The 20,675-nt window shown below is 37.2% G+C and overlaps 1 long non-coding RNA gene across 1 annotated transcript; it reads left to right on the top strand.

Annotated features, from left to right (window-relative positions):
* Positions 1-12,138: 12,138 nt before the first annotated feature.
* On the top strand, positions 12,139-13,420 carry LOC128280713 (uncharacterized). Its single transcript, XR_008270833.1, has 3 exons — positions 12,139-12,174; positions 12,279-12,318; positions 13,204-13,420. It is a non-coding gene; the product is annotated as an uncharacterized LOC128280713 (long non-coding RNA).
* The last annotated feature ends 7,255 nt before the right edge of the window (positions 13,421-20,675 follow it).

Here is a 20,675-nt window from a genome sequence, read left to right as displayed (position 1 = left end):
GTTGATATTAGGCATGAATTGTGCTTGTGATTTGGTGTAAAATGATGTATGGTTAAGTAAGGTTTAGTTAGTTGAAATGTAACGCTCCAAATTTGGGCCTAGAAGTATTGGGCCTTGAGTGTGGTCCATAAGAAGGTTGTATATAAGTATTTAATTGTGCAAGGAAATGGCACAATTAAATGCCTGCTCAAGTGGTTAAGGGTCCTGAGAGGAGTTGGAAAAGTCCTGGGTTCAAACCTAGGCTTTAGCAAAAATTTTGGATTTAAGTGAACAAAACCCTGAGTGCTTGGATAAAGGCCTTTTGAATTATTGTGATAAATAAATGTCACAAGGAAGCATATGGTCTAGTGGTTGTGGCATCATTAAGGTTGTAAGGGAGCTTGGGTTCAAGTCTTGGCTCTTGCAATTTATTTTGATTTTTCTTTTAAAGGAACTTGGACTTTGGCTTATAGACCTTATAACTAATTAAGGCTAAAATGGTGACAGAAAGAGCCTGTGGTGGAGTGGCAAGGTGGCGTGTTGTGTAACTGTGAGGTCTAAGGTTCAAGTCTTGGAATGCACAATGGAGTATTTATTTTGCTGTTTGAGCTGTGTAGAAGGTGGAGTTGGACTGGAACTCTGTGGTTGAAGTGGTCATAAAAAATTAAGGAATTTTTCTAACAGTTGAAAGTAATCCCACAGCGGGAAGCTAACATGAGAATTGGCGAGAAGCTGGCTTTAAATAGAGTGAACTAGATGAGTTGGTGAGGGGGAAAGTGATTAAGACTCAGTGCAGGATGTGCCAAAGTTGGTGATCGTGGACTTCGGTGCGTTCTCATAAACAAGTGTGTATTCACGCCCTTCTTTGTTAGAAGTCGACAATAGCTAAAAAGCTGAAACTTCGGCATTTGGGGCCTCACGAGCGTGCGATAGCTTGTGGGGTAAATCGAGCCCACAATTGGCGTATGTCGAGGAAGGCCACCATGAGCCTCATGGGCCTGGGCCGCAATGGGCCTATGGGCCCGTGTGGGTAAACTTTACTATTAAGTTGGATGTAGATAGACTTGTCATGTCACGTACACAACTTAGGTAGTTCTGGGCCACGTTGGGCCTAGATGGGTCGTGTGGGCCCAATGGGCTTGTAGTCCCCACATGAATTAATCTGCAATTTGTGATAATTATTAGACTGGGCTATGTAGGTCACATAACCGCATCTAAATTTGGGCTAAATGGGCTGCACGAGGGTGTAGGCCCACTTGGGCGAGTAATGGGTCTTAGGCCCATTTGTACTGTTATGTCTGTTTAGGTTACTTAAATTGCTCGAGGCAATGGTGGACCTTCTATTAGGTCGTTAAGACCCCAGTTTGTAAAATCATTGAAATACCCTTGTAGTGTAAAATAACCGTAATACCCCTGTATGGTAGAATGACGTTTATGCCCTTATGTTTCGTATGATTGATGTGCCTATGATTTACATATATGATTGTGCTGAGTATGACTTTGCATGCACGTAATATTTATGACATGACATATTGCATGGGGTTGGGTTGTTATGGACGAAGGAAGTGTACGGCCTGTAGCAGTTCTATACAAGGCTTTCAGCCTTTCTGTGATACTTATGGCTTATAGCCGTTTTGCTAACTGGCAGCGTTGCTGCGATATTTATGGCTTTTAGCCGTTCTGTCTATGGCGTTGAGCTGTTCTGTTGACTTAGTGCCGCAACCAGTGCTAAGCTTGGTGTGTTGGCTAGGTGGGTCGATTTTATCCCCACATGGTATGTTGGTTGGTACGGGTGGTGTATTGGTTGGTCTGGACTAGATATCTGTCTGCATATCTGCATCTGATATTGATTCTGTATTGGGCTTAGGCCCACCTGATTCTATTAATGGGCTAGGCCCAACTATTACTGATATTGAGAATGGGCTAGGCCTAATTGATTCTGATGAGGGCTGAGACCCAAGAGAAATTGTATTGGACGTAGGCCCACACTCATTGTTCTGTTACTGTAATAGGCTCCGGCCCAGACTAACTATGAATTCTGTCTGTTTACTAACTATTTTAATTTAGGAGGGGATTACACACTGAGTTTTCATAAACTTACTCTATTTATTAACTGTGCAGGAAATCCCCAACCTTAGGCGATTTGGAGCCGCGAGAGACTAGGAGGTGGCCACACGACTGCTGATACTCTGCTATAGACTTTTTATTTGAATTTTATGTTTTGGGGTTTTAGTTCTATAATAAGGCCTTTGAGGGATTAAATATTTAATTGGGCTTTTGATTTCCTTATTTAAAACTGCTAAACACAAATTTTAAAAATTAATAACTATTTTCAAAAACACTTAAAAACAAACATTTTATATTTCAAACTTTAGTAGCTTCAGCGATTTCAAATAACTTAAAGTATCAATAATAGACGTTAAGTAAACGTTTTTGACGAGATGATTTGCTAACGTCGAGCAAAAGGTTTTACTTATATAAATGAACTTTTAACGATAAATCGATTTTTGAACGATCCTTTGATGTGACAAGCCAGATTTGGCCATAACGTCTAGGCCGGGTTTGGGGTGTTACATGAAATGTATATGTATTTTAGTACAAATGGTATGGTATAGTTTAAGATTTGTGTATTGAGAAAAGTGGCTTAGATTAAGCATGAACTAGGCATGAATTGATTGTTTTAAAATGCCTATTGATATTATATATTGGCATAATTGAGTTGATGTAGGTGAGCACAAATTTGGGTGGCAAATTGGCTTGGTAAATAACCTATTTTTGTCCACACGGGCGTGTGTCTCAGCCATGTGTGACACACAATTAAGTACACGGCCGTGTGTCTTCTGGTGTTGAATTTAAAATCAAGTCAGTATGCTTCACACGGCCTTGCACACGAGTGTGTGACTTGGTTTGTGGCATAAGTCAGTATACCTTAAGGTTTGGCACGGCCTAGCACACAGCCTGGTACACGGGCTTGTATGGCCATTTTTAGGGCACACAGGCTAGCCACACAGGCGTGTGTGTTGGCCATGTGACCCAGTCAGAGAGTTACATGGGGTCAGTCACAGGCTGGGACACAACCATGTGCTCCCATTTCGAATGTCCACACGACCTGTGAAACAAGGGCGTGCCTGGTGGCTGTGTGAGACACACAGCCTGGTCACACGGGTGTGTGTCCCCTGTTTTGAGAAAAATTTTCAAAGTTCCATGAAGTTTCTTAAGTTATCGATTGAGTCTCGAACCACTCTCAATGTATCTTTAGAGCCTAGTAGGCTCGTATTAGGGACAAATTGATTGAAATTGAATGACGATTGTATAAATTGATTAAATGTATGTGAAAAGTTTTTATAAATGTGATGTAAGTCTGGTAATGCTCCGTAACCCTATTTCAGCGATGAATACGGGTGTGGGGTGTTACATCATGGGTAAGTTCAGTATAATATGTACCAAAGAAGGATGGAATCACGATTGTGGATAATGAGCTTAACGAATTAATCCCAGCAAGAATGATCATGGTTTAGAAATTTGTATAAGTTACAGAAAGCTGAACAAGGCAACTGAAAAGGACCATTTTCCACTACCTTTTGTAGACCAAATGTTGGATCGACTTGCAAGTAAAGAATACTATTACTTCTTAGATGGATACTCGAGATACAATCAGATCGTTGTAGCTCTAGAGCACTAGCACAAGACAACTTTCACTTGCCTATATGGTACGTTCTCTTTTAGAAGAATGCCTTTCAGTTTATGTAATGTATCTGCAACATTTCAAAGATGTATGATTTCTATATTTACCGATATGGTTGAAAATTTTGCGGAGGTATTCATGGATGATTTCTTCACCTTTGGAGATTCTTATGATATATGCTTGAGTAATTTGGCTAAGGTACTTAAGAGATGTGAAGAGACAAATCTTGTCCCTAACTGAGAGAAGTGTTACTTCATGGTTAGGTAAGGTATTGTCCTAGGTCACAAAATATCCAGAAAAGGGATCGAAGTTAACAAAATAAAGGTGGATGTAATTGAGAAGCTGCCACCTCTAGTCACTGTCAAAGGAATTAAGAGTTTCTTGAGGCATGTTGGTTTCAACCGAAGATTTATCAGGGACATCTCAAAGATTTCCAAGCCTTTATGTACTTTATTAGAGAAAGATGCAATCTTTAACTTCAACAAGGCATGCTTGGAAGCCTTCAAAGAGCTAAAAAATCATCTAATCTCAACAGCAATAACCATTGCACTAGATTGGAATTCTCCTTTTGAGTTGATGCGCGATGCTAGCGATTTTGCTATGGGAACTGTGATGAGGAAAATAATAAACAAAGTCTTCCATCCAATCTATTATGTGAGTAGAACTTTGACAAGAGCCCAATTGAATTATATAGTAACTGAAAAGGAATTACTCACTGTAGTTTTTGCTTTTGAAAAATTTCATTCATATCTTATAGTTACAAAGGTAACAGCCTACACAAACCATTCAACCATCAAATACTTACTAGTAAAGAAGGATGCTAAACCAATGTTAATTCAGTGGGTACTTTTGCTCCAAGAATTTGACCTTGAGATCAAAGACAGGAAATGAGTCGAAAATCAAGTGGTATCTATCAAGACTAGAACAACACGAGGTAAACCACTCAGCCACTCCTATTAATGAGAATTTCTCGAACGAGCATATCTTCGAGGTGAGTCATTCTTATAAAACTCCATGGTTTGCTAATTATGCAAATTATCTAGCTTGTAGAATAATGCCTCCTGGGATGACATACCAACAAAGGAAGAAATTCCTTCATGATGTTAGGTATTATTTTTGGGAGGAGCCTATTGTATTTAAACATTCTACACATAATATAATAAAAAAATGTGTAGCCGAGAGTGAAATAACCAAGATCCTATATCACTGCCACTCTTTCCCAAATGGGGGGGACATTTTGGAGGTTCCTGCATTGCAGTGAAAATTTTACAAATGCAATTCTTCTGGCCAACTTTATTTAAAGATGCGTATACCTATGTCAAGAATTGTGATCAATGGAAGAGGATTGGAAGTATATCAAAGAGAAACAAAATGCCCTTAACAAACATACTAGAGGTAGAATTATTTGACGTTTGGGGTATAGACTTTTTAAGTTCATTTCATTTGTCTTATGGTAACAAGTATATCTTGGTAGCTGTGGATTACATATCCAAATGGGTGGAAGCTGAGGCAAACCCAACAAACGATGCAAAGGTAGTCATGCGATTCTTACATAAGCATGTATTTACAAGGTTCAAGACTCCTAGAGCTATAATTAGCGACGAAGGTTCCCAGTTTGTAAATAAATGGCTTAAATAATTGCTTCACAAATATGACGTGAAACATAAAGTGGACACTGTCTATCATCCAAAAACAAATGGGCAGGTTGAGCTTGCAAATTGTGAATTTAAAGGAATCTTGGAGAATGTAGTATATCCAGATAGAAAAGATTGGTCCCAGAAACTTGACGATGCTCTATGGGCTTATCGGACAGCTTACAAGACACTGTTATGAATGACTCCCTATCGGTTAGTATTCGAAAAAGCCTGTCATTTATCACTGGAATTGGAGAATAGAGCTCACTGGGCTCTAAAGTAATTAAATCTGGACCGGAAGCAAACTGGTGAAAGAAGGATGCTACAACTCGATGAGTTAGAGGAGTTGATGTTGTTTTCATACGAGAATGCCAAGATCTTCAAAGAAAATACCAAATGATGGCATGGAAAATGTATACAACCTCAGGAATTCAGGGAAGGTAAAAACTTCTTATTGTTCAATTCGAGATTGAGGTTATTTCCTGGAAAACTAAAATCTCGATGGTCGAGACTGTACTCATTCAGAAAGTTGATCCATATGGAGTAGTCGAACTACAAGATAAAAGATGAGGTAGATTTAAGGTTAATGGGCAACGTCTCAAGCATTATTGGAACAGTAAAGTTGAGCGAAATCAAATTTTGTTCAAATTAAATGATCTTCGAACCTTAATTTAAAATTTTCTTTCAATAAAAGGGATTTTTGGAATAAATTTTCTCAAATAAGTACATTTAATTAAGTTTTGTCTATGGAGATTAAATTTTAAGTGGGACTGCTTGTGACCTCTCTAATTTTTCCTAGGAATTTAATTTATTGTAATTTTCTGAGAAAATATTTGTCTAAGTAGCCTCTGAATTTTATTTTATTTACTCTTTATGCTAAATAAATGGGTCAAGTTTAACCCAAGTCTTAATTTCTAAGTTTTTCAGTTTAAGTTGACAAACAATTAGGTGTTGAAATTGGGCTTAAAACCCAATTAATTGCAAGAGAGAAAAACCCACCCCACCAAAATCTAGTGGTGTCGTAACCCTTATCCAAAAATATCACAAAAATTTCAAAATTTCGTCACATATTACCCTTTTAAATTCAAACACTTTTAACCATCTCTATCTTTATCTCTCCCTATTTAAATACTATTCGAACTCTCCCTAAAACAACCCTAATCTCTCTATATATAAACCTTTAATCATTCATATAATTTTCACAACCAAAAGCATTTGTTGTTATATCTCTATTTCCCTATTCTCTTTTTCTATGTTTGGTGCCACACCCCAAATTTCTTTCTAAAAGTTTCATTTTTATTTCGTAAACCTTACCCCAAAATCCCATATTCCTTTTCACATATCTCCTCATACTTCTCTTGAAAGTTAAGTCCCAGAATCTCAACACATTGTCCCAGAATCTCAACACATTGTGCCGCACATCACCATTGTTGCACGTCCCTATTATATTTTCAATACCTCGAAGTTCTATCATCTTTTATATTCTCTGTGAAAAACTATAAGAAATCCCAAAAAAACCCATGCCACGCAAAAAAACACGTTCTCCTAAGGCCTCTACTGAGACTCCAATTTGGGTTCACAAGGATGAAGTACAAGAACGGTTCAATTTTGTTTTTCAGACTCAACCAATGTGGCTGGAAGAAGGATTCAAACTAAGAAGCACTGATAGTACCGTCATGTGACTAGCCATTCAGAAAATAATGGAGACCTGCAAATGGTACATATTCTGTGAGAATAGGCCACCTCTTGACAAAGAGTTGGTACGAGAGTTCTATTCAAATTTGTTCCTAACAGATGCATAAAAAATTCTTATCCACGAGAAAAATGTACCTTTGACTTCTAAATTTGTTAATAACTTTCTTAAATTGCCCAATGTAGAAGAAGACAGGTATTCCACAATGTGAAAAAATGTCAACTGGGATTTGCTTCAAGAAGTTGTTGTTGCAGTAGTTGCAAAACTAGGATATAAATGGATAGTCAAAAAATTTGGTAGTCATACTTGCTAGAAAGAATATTTAAAACATATTGCAAAGGTACGGTTCTACTTTTTGTGATTCAGTTTCAGGCCAACCTTACTCAGTTCCACCATCTCAATGGAACGTATGCTTCTATTATATGCTATCATGATAGGGAAGTCTAATATTGTGGGGAAGATCATCCTGAAAGAAATCAGAGAATGTGCTAAAAAAACAAGCAGGACATGCCTTTTTCCCATCACTAATCATTTTACTGTGCTTGCAAGCACGCATAGGTCTATATCATTAAGGATGCATAACAAAGCATGACATTTCAAGATTGATGGAGGATGCTGAACCAAAAGAAGAAATAGAGGACCCTGAAAATGATGAAATTCCTAACACGACTCACCCAACCAGAGTGCCTGAAGATGCTGGGTCATCCAATCTGACACCTATCAAAGAGTCGGACCAGACAACTATAATAAACATGTTGAAATCTATGCATCATCAGTAACAAACCTATTGGAAATATGCCAAAGCTAGGGATAACTCCATGCGAAATGTTTTTAAAATTTCTCTGATAATCCTCTTGCTTTTGTTACTAAATTTCTAGATGATATTTTGGAGTGATGGTCAAAGAAGAGTTTGTGACGCCTAACAAAGATGAGAAGAAGGAATAAGTAGTAGATGGGACGAAAGTGTCAGAGTCAGCCAATAAAAAGGGAGGTTCTGATGTATGCACACCCGGGCATCCTCAAATGCAAATCAAGATCTAATCAAGCTTCCAAAAGGCCCCATGACTCGAGCTCGTACTAAGCAACTTCAAGAAGCTTTATCAGCTTTATTGATGCGCATTTGGGAAGAGATCAAGGCCCATGACGTTGGAGAAGCTATGGATAACTCTTTGATGACTCATTTCACTCTCTTGCAATCTGATTTCAGCTCCTCTCCAGCTCCCCAAGCTCCACTCAGCTCCAATCCGGAAGACTTTTGGTAATGGCTTGAAAATTTAAGTATGGCATGTATAGCAATATACCTTTTTTGTGTAAATGATATTATGGTATGGTGATGGAATGGTTGAGGAAATGCTTGATAATGATAAATTATGAAAATGGTTAGTTTAGATTATGTTTGATGTAAGGAAAATTATTAAGATACTTAGTGCATAAAAACTCATAAAAGGGATGAAATTTGCCATAAACAGAATACTGCAGCAACACTGACGTGAGTTTAAAAATTTACTAAAAATCATAGAAATTGAACTTGGTGATGGACTACATATCAAATTGAAGCTTATTATGTCTAGTTTCACATGAAACAAATGAAGCAGGTAAAGGAATTATATGTTACAAGATATTTGAATTTTAGTGAAACAGGGTCATAGCAGTTTCTGAATCCCCTATTCCAAATTTAGAAATTCACCATAAATTTTAAAGATATAATTAGGTAGTTTATTTTATATTCTCAGAATCCTTATTGAGTCTAGTTTCAGGAGAAATAAACCTCATAGTCATATGGATTTTTTACAGAGAGAAATATGGTTTGTAGTAAACAGAGGTCAGACCAGTCAAGTCCTGAAATAGGGGTAACTTTAACTAATAAACTGTACTAATTGACAGAACCAAAAATTCTAGAAAAAAAAATAGTAGATAGGTATATGAGTCTAGATTAAGGGAAAATTTACGGATCTTGATTTCGAGTTTCGTAACTCGAGATATGATTTTTCTTGTGACTGTGATACAAGTAGCTTAAAACCTGTGAATGTAGAAATAAATAATCCAAAGTTCTAAATATGTTAAATTAAGCTTAGTAACACCTCATACTCGACTCCGGCGACGGTCTCGGGCGTGGGGGCGTTACAGTTGTGATTCTAAATTTAGTGAATTTTCATGAGTTATTACTTAAGGCGAGCAATGAATTAAGTTTAGGGGTGTGATAACTGTAAAATTATAGTTATCTATAGCACTTCTAGCTCGTAATTCTTGCAATTCTGAGTAATTGATAGAAAAATTTGTGAATTTTATTCATTATTTTTTAAATTTAATAAAAATATAAAAAAATATATTTTCACTCAATTTCATGTTAAATATACTTAATTTATATTATTTTTGCAATTTTGGACTAGTTTGTGTAGCAAAAACATTTTTGGCCCTATAGCTCACCTGTTGAGGTCCTACACTGCATCAAGTAAAGAAATTGAGTAATTAATCAGCATAGGAACGTCCCAAATAATTGTTAAACATATTATTTTGACTTTCATCTATTTAATTCAAAATAATTTTAACTGGGAAGTAGAATGCTTGAAGCTAAAAAGGCCCGAAGAAATTTCTACGTAAAATGGATGTAAGTGTGCATCATGAAGGTCCAATTTGCAATCAAATTACAGCAAGCCAAAACCACACCTATAGTCACCCAACTCAACTGAAATTATCTAACTTTTTACTATTTACAAAATAACCTACAACTTTCATTAATCTTAGTCACATCCCTCCACTTTTCATTCTTCACATTTGTAAGCATATAGCTAAAAATAGCTTAAAAAAAAACCACCCATCTCCACTTCTCAAGGCTGGCCATGGAAGAGAGAAAGGAGCGACTGCTGCCATTTTTAGCAAATTTGTAACACCCCTAACCCTTATTCTGTAATAGCCCAATTTCGATGAAATCAGAACAGTGGTTTTGGGACCACAAATCCAAGCTAAAAATAAAATTTATTTTTTATTTTATTATTTGATCTGTATTATATTAGAAATGTCATGTAAAGATTTTGATAAGAAAATTTTACCGATTTTGTGTTTAATTATGGGAAGGACCAAATCGCATAAACTGCAAAAGTTGGATTCTAGTAGCTAGAAGGATCAAATAGCTATGGAATTCAAAACTTAAGGTCCTTATATGGCAATTAGACCATTAAAGAAAGTATGTAGATATTTTGGTATGACTCATCTATGGAAAAAAAGGCTAAGGACTAAATTGGAAAGATGAAAAGTTATTAAATGACAATTTAATTAAATGAAAAAGAAAATAATTTCATATCATCTTTCCCAAATATTTCTATGGGAACCATAGAAGAGAGGAAGAAGACTTATGAAGCTTATTTGTGTAAGTAATCAAGCTCCGTTTTTAGTAATTTTTATATTTTTGAAATCAAGATAGTCTAATCTATCTATTTAGGGGATTAATTTGAAAAGTTATCAAAGTATAAAATTTGGATCATGGATGAATATGCTATAAATATGATATTTATGGTATAAAATGAAAGGTTGTTGATAGATAAACAAATTTTACAAAGCAATTTTTTATGGAAACTTGATTTAGGGACTAAAATAAAAAAGTGATGAAACCCATGGAAAATTCTAAAATTTGTGAAATGTATGTGCTGTAAATTTTGTAATAGGGTTTTGATTAGGCTTGGAATAGGAAGTAAATTGCACAAATTTCATTTTTTGAGCCTAGGGACAAAATGGGAATTTATGGAAAAGTTAGGGGAAAAATGGTAATTTTGCCTAGCATAAAAATTGAGTCCACTTGAATATAAAATATGATATATTGATCTCAAATTTACTCGTATAGATCTGGATAGACCAAATTCAGAGCTAGAATGAGGAAAAGAGGAAAAAGTCAGATTAGTAGATTTTTCGTACACGAACAATTGTCAAAGTAAGTTCGTGTAACTAAATTTTATATGTTTTTATGCTTGAATTAAGTGTTGTGTTTGTGAATTGTGTAACGTCCTGATTTTCGGATTTATTCGCGGTTTTCAATATTTTGTGAAGATTTTAAAATTTTTGTATTTGGATGTGAAATTAATATTTTGAGTAGGTAAATGGGCTTATAGAAGGCCCATGTGTTGGCCAAAACCTGGTTGAATTTTTGAATTTTGGACTTAGGAGTTAGGGGTTCTGGCTAGGTGGCCCTTGTATAGAGTTATGGGTAAATTGCATCAGAAAAAGAGCCTTAGTAGAGTGGCAAGGGTGACGCCAGAGCATTGGGGAAGGCATGGGATCGATTCCCTGTGTTGACAAATAGATGCATTTATTTTTTAAGTGCAGGAGGGGTAAGTGTTGGAGTCCAAGTGGATTCTGCTAAAAGAAAGTTTGAATCAGTCCAAATGCTTGAATTAAGGAGTGATAAGGGGAGAGATTTATGGGATTGGGTGAGAGACTGGGAGTTGGCCGAATTTAGGGAATTGAAGAGGGAAAATTCGGCAGAGAGTTTAGGTTAATATTTCGGCACCTAGGGCTTTGTGAGGTGCCGTTTTCTTCTGCTCAGGCACCACAAGGGTTTTCTTTTTCTCTCTTTTCCTCTCTAGCCGAAACTGTCACCTATCCTGTTCTTCTTTCTCTACTTCCTTCTCCAAAGCCGTCCATCAAACCTGCTATTCATTAGCACCTTTGCCGAAGTCGCAAAAGCCGAAATCCTGTGATCACTGCTTGTGTCGATTTCTTCAAAGCCAGGTCCTTCTATGTTCTTTTGTTTTTATTAAATCTACGATTATTTTTTTTAATCCTAGATACCTGACGGCAATTCTACTTCAAGGTCATAGCCTCATATCGTCATCTCCTTCACCACCCAAAAGCCGAAAGTACCATTGGTTTAGGGGCTTATAGCCGAAACTTCTTCAACCCTTGGATTCGGGTTTTACCATTGTTCTAAGGATAAATCTGCACCGGATTGCATGGAAATCAAGCAGGAGTAAGGGGTAAGTACTTATCATCTCAGATCTGTTATTATTTTACGATGTTAGGAAAAGCTGAAGTCCCAAAAAATTAGGGAGGCTGTCGATTTGAGCATAAGACTTTAAGGGTTTGTAACTGATGTTTTCTTTCTGTGATTAGAGTCTTCTTAAGCGTTGGATCAAAAGCGTGAATCATTGGAACAATCGGATTCGGAGCTAGCTATTGATTTTGGCAAAAAGGTAAGGTTTCAAAGGCTTTTAGGGACATGGTTCGATCATAGATAAGTAGGTTGTGGGTTTAGTGATTATGGTTTGTAAATAAGAACTGTGCTAATCAATTGTAGGACATCGGAAGAGATCTCAGTAGCAGTCGTCGCGAATCAGGTGTGTACCGAACACCCTTTCTTAGTTCAATTCGGCAAAAGACGAAATGCCGAAATTCCGGCATTTCATGGGCTTGTGAGTATGCGAATGCTCTCAAGACGTGGAGTAATTGTTAGATCTAGCACCGCAAGGTGGTAAGTAAGTTTGTGTGACGTCTTAACGTACTTCGGGAAAAGAGGGCCTCGATGGGCCAAGACTGGGCCCAATGGGCTTACGGACCAATATGGGTAAGAGATGGGCAAATTAGCCTGTTAGTTAGATGGTGGAACCAAATTGCATAAAACTGCTAAAAATTATTGAGGTAGCTTGTGTAGTTGCGTAAGTTACGAAATTACCCCTAAAGAGCATAATTACCGAAATACCCCTAGGGTTTAAATTGGCTAAACTGCATGATTGATTAATACTGTATTTTACATGATATGCTTTTATTAATATCTGTTGCATGGGATTGGGGTATTGATGGAGGAAGTATTGAAAGTGGTTCATCCACGTACTAGAGGCTTTGCCTCAACTTACTGATATTTGAGCGCGTTCTTTAAATCTGTGGAGTGTAAATTTGGGTGGGTTGAGATATTCCCCACATGGAGTGTAGGGCTGGTACGGGGCAGTGTAGCGGTTGGTGGATTGAGTAGTCTCCCCAGTTGGGCTTGCATTCATTACTACTATTGTTACTTATGTTACTGAACTGGGCCTATGGGCCACACTGTTATGTTAAAAGGGGGCTAAGGCCTTGCTACTGTATTTTGAAAAGGGCTTCGGTCCACTGTGTACTGTTATCTGAATAGGGCTTAGGCCCAATAGGCTCGAGCTAATTTGGGCTTTGGATGGGTTTCTGTATACACTGAGTTTTCCCAAACTCACCCTTTCTTCCTTCCATCCTTGCAGGTGAGCCCTAGTTGGTGGACTTGGAGCTGGGCGGGATTCAGAGTGGCCACATGTTTTCTGCAAATTCGTTTTCTTCTGGTGAACTAGATTTTCCATATTTTTCGTTTATGGTTTTGGGTTTTTTTGTAATAAGGCCGCTATTTATTTTTATGGTTTGGGTTGTTTCTTTATTATTTAATTCTATTATGATAAAACTGATCTATGATAACTAACGAAATAGATTAGCTCTAGGACGCGTTTTCAAAAACATTAAGTGATTTCAAAATAACACGAATACAAGTAAGACTTCCGCTAAGCAAACGTTTTCAACCTTAATCATTTTCTTAAGATGGACATAACCAAACGATTTTCTCAAAATTATACGAGATGTTAGAGTGTGGCAATGGCGGTGTGCATGTCTAGGATTGGATCCGAAGGGAGCTTGGTACTTAAGCAGTCCGACGGACTCACCTCCTCTTCTTCCTGGTTTCCTACCTGGTGCACAGCTTCCATTCACTTTAACCTACTTTTAAAAGTGTCTTTTACAACACCAACTAAGTTTTCCAACTAAGTAATATGGAATGTTTTGAATGCTTCGATGTGGCGCATCAGATCCGGTCATAACGTCTAGGCCGGGTTTGGGGTGTTACAAATTGTATAAATATCATATATGTATATGATGTTGAAAATATACCTGACAAAGCACAATTAACAAAAATGCCCTATAAAGGATAAACGAGATAAAATGTTACTTTTATGCATGGAATGAATGTGGAATGTGATCATTTAAATTATATGAATGTTATAGATGTATGAAATACTTACATGCCAGGAAATGCTCGAAAATGTTACATCTCATTGAATAAATGAATATCGATGGATATGTGATTTCTCGAAATGAATGAGGTCCTGCATTTGTTGCTGACGGGATTTAGCTCGAACGAGTAATCCTATTAACCTTATTTATGAAAGGATTTAGCCTGGATGGGTAATCCTGATATAAATCCTCTCGAGCATATGTTATAAATTAGATTTAGCCCGGACGGGTAACCTAGATTAAGCTCTTTAGAGCGTATGTCATAAAAAGGATTTAGTTTGGACTGGTAATCCTTTTGTATACATGTGTGGCTCGACAGTGTACTCTCTGATACAGTACCCTATGGGTACCATTGGACATGAATTGATGGATTTTGGTCCGTACAAATCGAGTGTACTACCTGTGTAACCATCGATATTTCAGATAAATTCAACGGGTAAAAATCTTGATATGAAAAGATATGATAAGAAATGAGTTATTACATGTATCCGGCTGAAATACAAGTAAATGATGATACATGACATATGATATATGAAAACATGAGATGATGATATTTGTACATGGACTTTATTTGATAAATATGTGTTCATTCTTGATTATATACTTGTATACCTTGAGTGTACTAATCATGACCTTGATGTTCTGAGTAATATGAGTAAAGTTCTGATGTGAAATTATCTGAACTCGAAATGAACTTTTATGAAATTATACTTGAAATAATGAGATGAACTATGCATGTTGAATGAATACATGTTGTGGAAAGCATATGTGCTTGGAAACTTGATTGTTGTTGAGCCCATATATGTTTTGATGTTAATATGGAATATATGACTAACAAGGGCAATGAGAATGTGTGTAGGGCTTGAGATCAAACTGATTGATTATGCCTTATATAGTTACCTCAAAATAGAATGAATGGTAAGTTAAGTACCATGTTATACAAACTTACTAAGCATTTTATGCTTACTTAGTTTTATTTCCCTATTTTAGAGTAAATTAAAAGCTCGTTGGATTGGATGCTTGACAGAGATCACTCACACTATCCATCGGCCTATGTCGGTTTATTATGGTAAATCAATTATAGTTGTAATGGCATGTATAGGATATATTATCCATATTGGCATGTAAATGTAAATAATGCTTGTAATATAGCCATTGGAATGGCTAGTAATGGTTTGTTTAAATATACTTGTAATGTCAAACTATGGCAGTTACATAAATGTTAAGTAGTTGATCACATCATGTTTAATACATGGATTGAACTGTAACACCCCGTACCCGAGTCCGTTACCGGAGTCGAACACAAGGTGCACACAGACTTAACTTAATTATTTTCACAGTCCATTTAAAAAATTTTCCACACAAGCTGGTTACTGCATCACTGTCGCCTTAAAAATCATATCTTGAGTTTCAAAGCTCAAAAATCAGTTTCGTAATTTTTCCCTAAAACTAGACTCATATTTCCATCTACATATTTTTTTCTAGAATTTTTGGTCGGGCCAATTAGTACAGTTTATTAGTTAAATTCTCCCCTGTTACAGGGATCGACTACACTGACCTTTGCGCATTACGACTTGGATATCTCCCTGTACAGGGCTTCAATACTGATGCCGTTTGTTTCTATAGAAACTAGACTCAAATAGGAATCTATACATATATTGCATGACTCCTAATTATCTCTGGTTAATTTATAATGAATTTCCAAATTCGGAATAGGGATTCCAGAAACTGTTCTGGCCCTGTTCCACAAAAACCTAAATATCTCTTAACATATAACTCATATGACCGTTTCGTTTCTTCCATATGAAAGTAGATTCATCAAGGTTATTTTACATAATTTATTTACTATTTAATTCCATCCCTACTATTTTTAGTGATTTTTCACATCCACATCACTGCTGCTGTCGGCATCTGCCTTTGAGGTAGACTTTACCTATTTCATAATTTCCATGATTCAATTAGCCCTTTTTGCATACATGGCACAAAGTATGATCATGATTAACCATTCCAATGGCTAATCGTTTCCAAACATTTCCATACCTCTTAATGATCAACATACAAAACGATTATGGTACTATGCTAAAATGTATATAAGCCATTTTCGCATGGCTATCCAAATTTACACAAAATCCATGGGTACATGACCAACAACAAAAGGGTAGTCCTATACATGCCATTTCAAAGTTCAACCAAAATTGTACCAAAAGGGGGGCTTTGATAGTGAGGAGACTTCGACTTCCAAAAATCCCGAGTCCGATGGTGACGAGCCAAAATCTATAAAACAGAGAACAAAGAAACGGAGTAAGCAATTTATGCTTAGTAAGTTTTGAGCAAGGGATTCCAGCACAACAAAAGCATAGCATTCATATAGCTAAACGGATAATTTCATATGCACACATTCTCAATATCATACTTACTTCACATTACCAACCCTTATGTTAATACACAAAAGATCAACTTAGCCAAAGGCTGGTAGCTCGTTTATCAACTGAGCGAATACTTATTTGTAAGGGCTCAACTAATTCAAAGCACATACGAACATACCTCATTGCTGGAATTTTTGCAAGCGTATTAATTGAAATTTTTACAGCAAGATTGCTCATTCCCGAATCACGTACCTTCGGAATTTAACCGGATATAGCGACTCGCTCGATTGTCTTCGGGACATAGCCCGGTTATAGTGATTCGCACAATTGCCTTCGGGACTTAACCCGGTTTTGGTAACTCGCACAAATGCCTTCGGGACTTAACCCGGTTTTGGTAACTCGCACAAATGCCTTTGGGGCTTAACCCGGTTTTGGTAACTCGCACAAATGCCTTTGGGAATTGACCCGGATTTAGTCACTTAGCACAAAAGCCTTCGGGACTTAGCCCGGATACCATTCAAATAACCAAGCACATATATCAACAAATCATAACACATCCTTATTACATTCTCATTACCAAAGCTCAAACACAAGACACTTATCATATTTACAATTTCGGCTCAATAGCCACATACAAGGGCATGATTTTGATTTGTTTATTACATAATCTAATTAGATCATAATCTAAGTTCCATTACTCGAAAACTTACCTCGGATGTTGTCGAACGATTTCGATGGCTATTCGACCACTTTTTCCTTCCCTTTATCGGATTTAGATCCCCTTTGCTCTTGAGCTTAATTAAATAAATAAATCGAATTAATCATTTGAGCATCGAAAAGAGGAACATAAGGCACTTAGCCCACATTTATACATTAGACATTAAAGTCACATACATGTGAAATCATGCATCAACTCAAGATATTAACCCACACTCCCTTTTTAGCCGATTGTCCTAACCAAGATAAAGGCATCAATATGCTTGCCTCTAACCGAATGCATGCACACCAATCCATCTCATGTGGCCGAATATGCATGTTGATGTTGAGGCCAATTACATATTTAATACCACACATAAATGGCATACATTTTACTAACTAATGCATTACATATTGTAGCTCAATACGCATCTATCATTTACTTCATAACCGAAACATCATCATAAGAAAATATATACCTTGAGATAGTATATATGTCATACCAATACATCATGTGCAAACATATATACATATAGGTGCAAGGGCCGAATCTCAAGTTGATTATAACTAAACATGAACATAACTCCAAAACACAAATCTTACCTACCAAGCAATAAGCATAAATCATACTTATGGGTATACCATGGCCGAATACATCACAACACCATACCATTTCAATTTTGGTCATGGTTAAACAAAGAACTTAATATCTCACAAAAAAAAATGCTAAAAAGAAAATCTAAGAGTCCTCAATCCACCATCACATGTATCATTATCAAGCTTCATATTTAGCATGCAATGGCATTAACACAAAATCCACCTTGGCCGAATATCATCCCCATGACATAGCAAAGATTTGAACCATGGGCTAATTAGAACTCAAGCTAGCAACTAAAATCATGCATGAATCTCATGGCACAACCTCGAACATACCTTAATCTAGACACAAGTATGGCCAAACCTCCTCCTAATCCTCTTCCAAACCAAGCATGAAGCAAGAACTCCTTCCTTCTTCCTTAGAATTTTCGGCTCAAAGAAATGAAAAAGGATGAACAAAATTTTTTTTTTCTCTTTTTTTCTTCAACTCACGGCAAAATGGGGGGTAACACTCACACATCCTTTCTTTTTTTTTTCTTTTCCATTCTTTATTACCCATACTCATTAATTTATTTTTTTCCTCCCATGATGCACCAACATAACATGTCTATGACATGTTTTGCCCATAATCCTTTGTCATGGCCGGCCACTACCAATTAGGGGGGGAAATTTGACATGCAAGTCCCCCCTTTTGATTACATGCACTATTAGGTCCTTATAGATTAGCCTATCACATTTCAAAAGTGTCACACAAGTCCTACTAATTGAATTCACATGCAATCGACTAAGTCGAAGCTTGAAATTTTCACACATTCATAATTACATATTCTAGACAATAAATATTACGTTCAAACATTTCAGTGACTCGGTTTAGCGGTCCCAAACCACTTCCCGACTAGGGTCAATTTTGGGCTGTCACAACTCTCCCCACTTAAGAAATTTTCGTCCCGAAAATCTTACCGTAAATAGGTTTGGGTAACGCTCTTTCATAGAGTTCTCGGGTTCCCAAGTAGCTTCTTCCATCCCGTGTTTGAGCCATAACACTTTTACTAACGGAACCCTTTTGTTTCGCAACTCCTTCACTTCACGAGCTAGGATACGAATCGGTTCTTCTTCATAACTCATATCGGCTTGAATTTCGACCTCTGATGGACTAATTATGTGCGATGGATCAGATCTATAGCGTCGAAGCATCGAAACATGAAAGACGTCGTGAATCTTCTCAAGTTCAGGAGGCAAAATCAATCGATATGCAACTGGACCGACTCGTTCGGATACTTCATATGGCCCGATGAACCTCGGACTCAATTTGCCTTTACGGCCAAATCTGAGTATCTTTTTCCAATGCGAAACTTTAAGAAACACTTTATCTCCCACCTGATACTCAATGTCTTTTCGTTTCAAATCCGCGTACGATTTCTGATGATCTGTGGCTATCTTTAGACTTTCACGGATTACTTTTACTTTCTGTTCAGTATCTTTAATCAAGTCCACTCCGAAAATTTTACTTTCACCGAGTTCGGTCCAAAACAATGGCGTACGGCATTTTCGACCTTACAAAGCCTTGTAAGGTGCCATCTTAATACTTGACTGAAAACTATTGTTGTAAGCGAATTCAATCAAAGGTAAATATCGTTCCCATGAACCATTAAACTCAAGGACGCAACATCTCAACATATCCTCAAGTATCTGAATTACCCGCTCAGATTGACCATCGGTTTGTGGATGAAAAGCGGTGCTAAAATGCAGCTTGGTACCCAAAGCTTCTTGCAATTTCTTCCAAAATCGCGAGGTGAATCTCGGATCTCTATCCGACACAACAGAAATCGGTACCCCGTGTAATCTTACAATCTGAGAAACATACAATTCAGCTAGTTTATCCAATGAAAAATCCGTACGCACGGGGATAAAGTGAGCCGACTTAGTCAGTCTATCAACAACAACCCAAATCGCATCCTTCTTACTTGCGGACAATGGCAGTCCGGACACAAAGTCCATTGTGACTCGATCCCATTTCCACTCGGGTATCTTGATCGGCTGAAGTAATCCTGAAGGCACTTGATGTTCCGGTTTCACTTGTTGACATATTAAACATCTCAAACAAAGTCGAAGATGTCTCGTTTCATACCATGCCACCAAAACCGACGTTTCAAATCGTTGTACATCTTCGTACTCCCGGGTGAATTGACATTCGGCTACAATGGGCTTCGTTCGAATCATCGAAATGAGTTCAATTCCTTGGAACACACAAACGACTTCGAACCTCAAACAATCATCATCATCAATTTGAAACTCCGATTCCTTGTTCGAACACACTCACCCGTTTACAACCAATTCATCATCGACTTTCTCGAGCTTCACGAATTTGATGAATCAATAATGGTTTGGCTTTTAATTCACTACTAACACATTGTCGGGTAGAATGCACAAGTGTTCATTCATCGCCGCAGCTTAACAAAGTGATTTCCGGCTTAAGGCGTCCGCAACCACATTAGCTTTTCCCGGGTGATAATCAATGACCAGCTCATAATCTTTCAACAACTCAAGCCAACGCCTTTGTCGTAGATTCAAGTCTCTTTGAGTCATCAAATATTTCAGACTTTTGTGATCCGAAAATACATGGCACTTCTCACCAAATAAGTAATGTCGCCATATTTTCAAGGCGAATACGATGGCAGCTAATTCGAGATCATGGGTCGGATAATTCTTCTCATGTGGCTTTAATTGTCTCGAGCATAGGCCACAACTCGACCTTCTTGCATCAATACGCAACCTAACCCAAGTAGGGAGGCGTCACTATAGATGACAAACTCTTTGCCTGATTCGGGCTGCACTAAAATTAGAGCTTCCATCAAATAAGTTTTCAGTTGATCAAAACTTTTCTGACATTTTTCCGTCCATTCGAAGTTAACATCTTTTTGAAGTAGCTTCGTCATGGGTGTGGCTATCATCGAGAAACCTTTTACAAACCGTCGGTAGTAACCGCAAGCCCCAAAAAGCTCGAACCTCGTAATATT

This window comes from Gossypium arboreum, chromosome 9 (assembly GCF_025698485.1).
Source record: "Gossypium arboreum isolate Shixiya-1 chromosome 9, ASM2569848v2, whole genome shotgun sequence".
Lineage (NCBI taxonomy): Eukaryota > Viridiplantae > Streptophyta > Magnoliopsida > Malvales > Malvaceae > Gossypium > Gossypium arboreum.
This window is presented reverse-complemented; position numbering and strand designations above follow the sequence as displayed.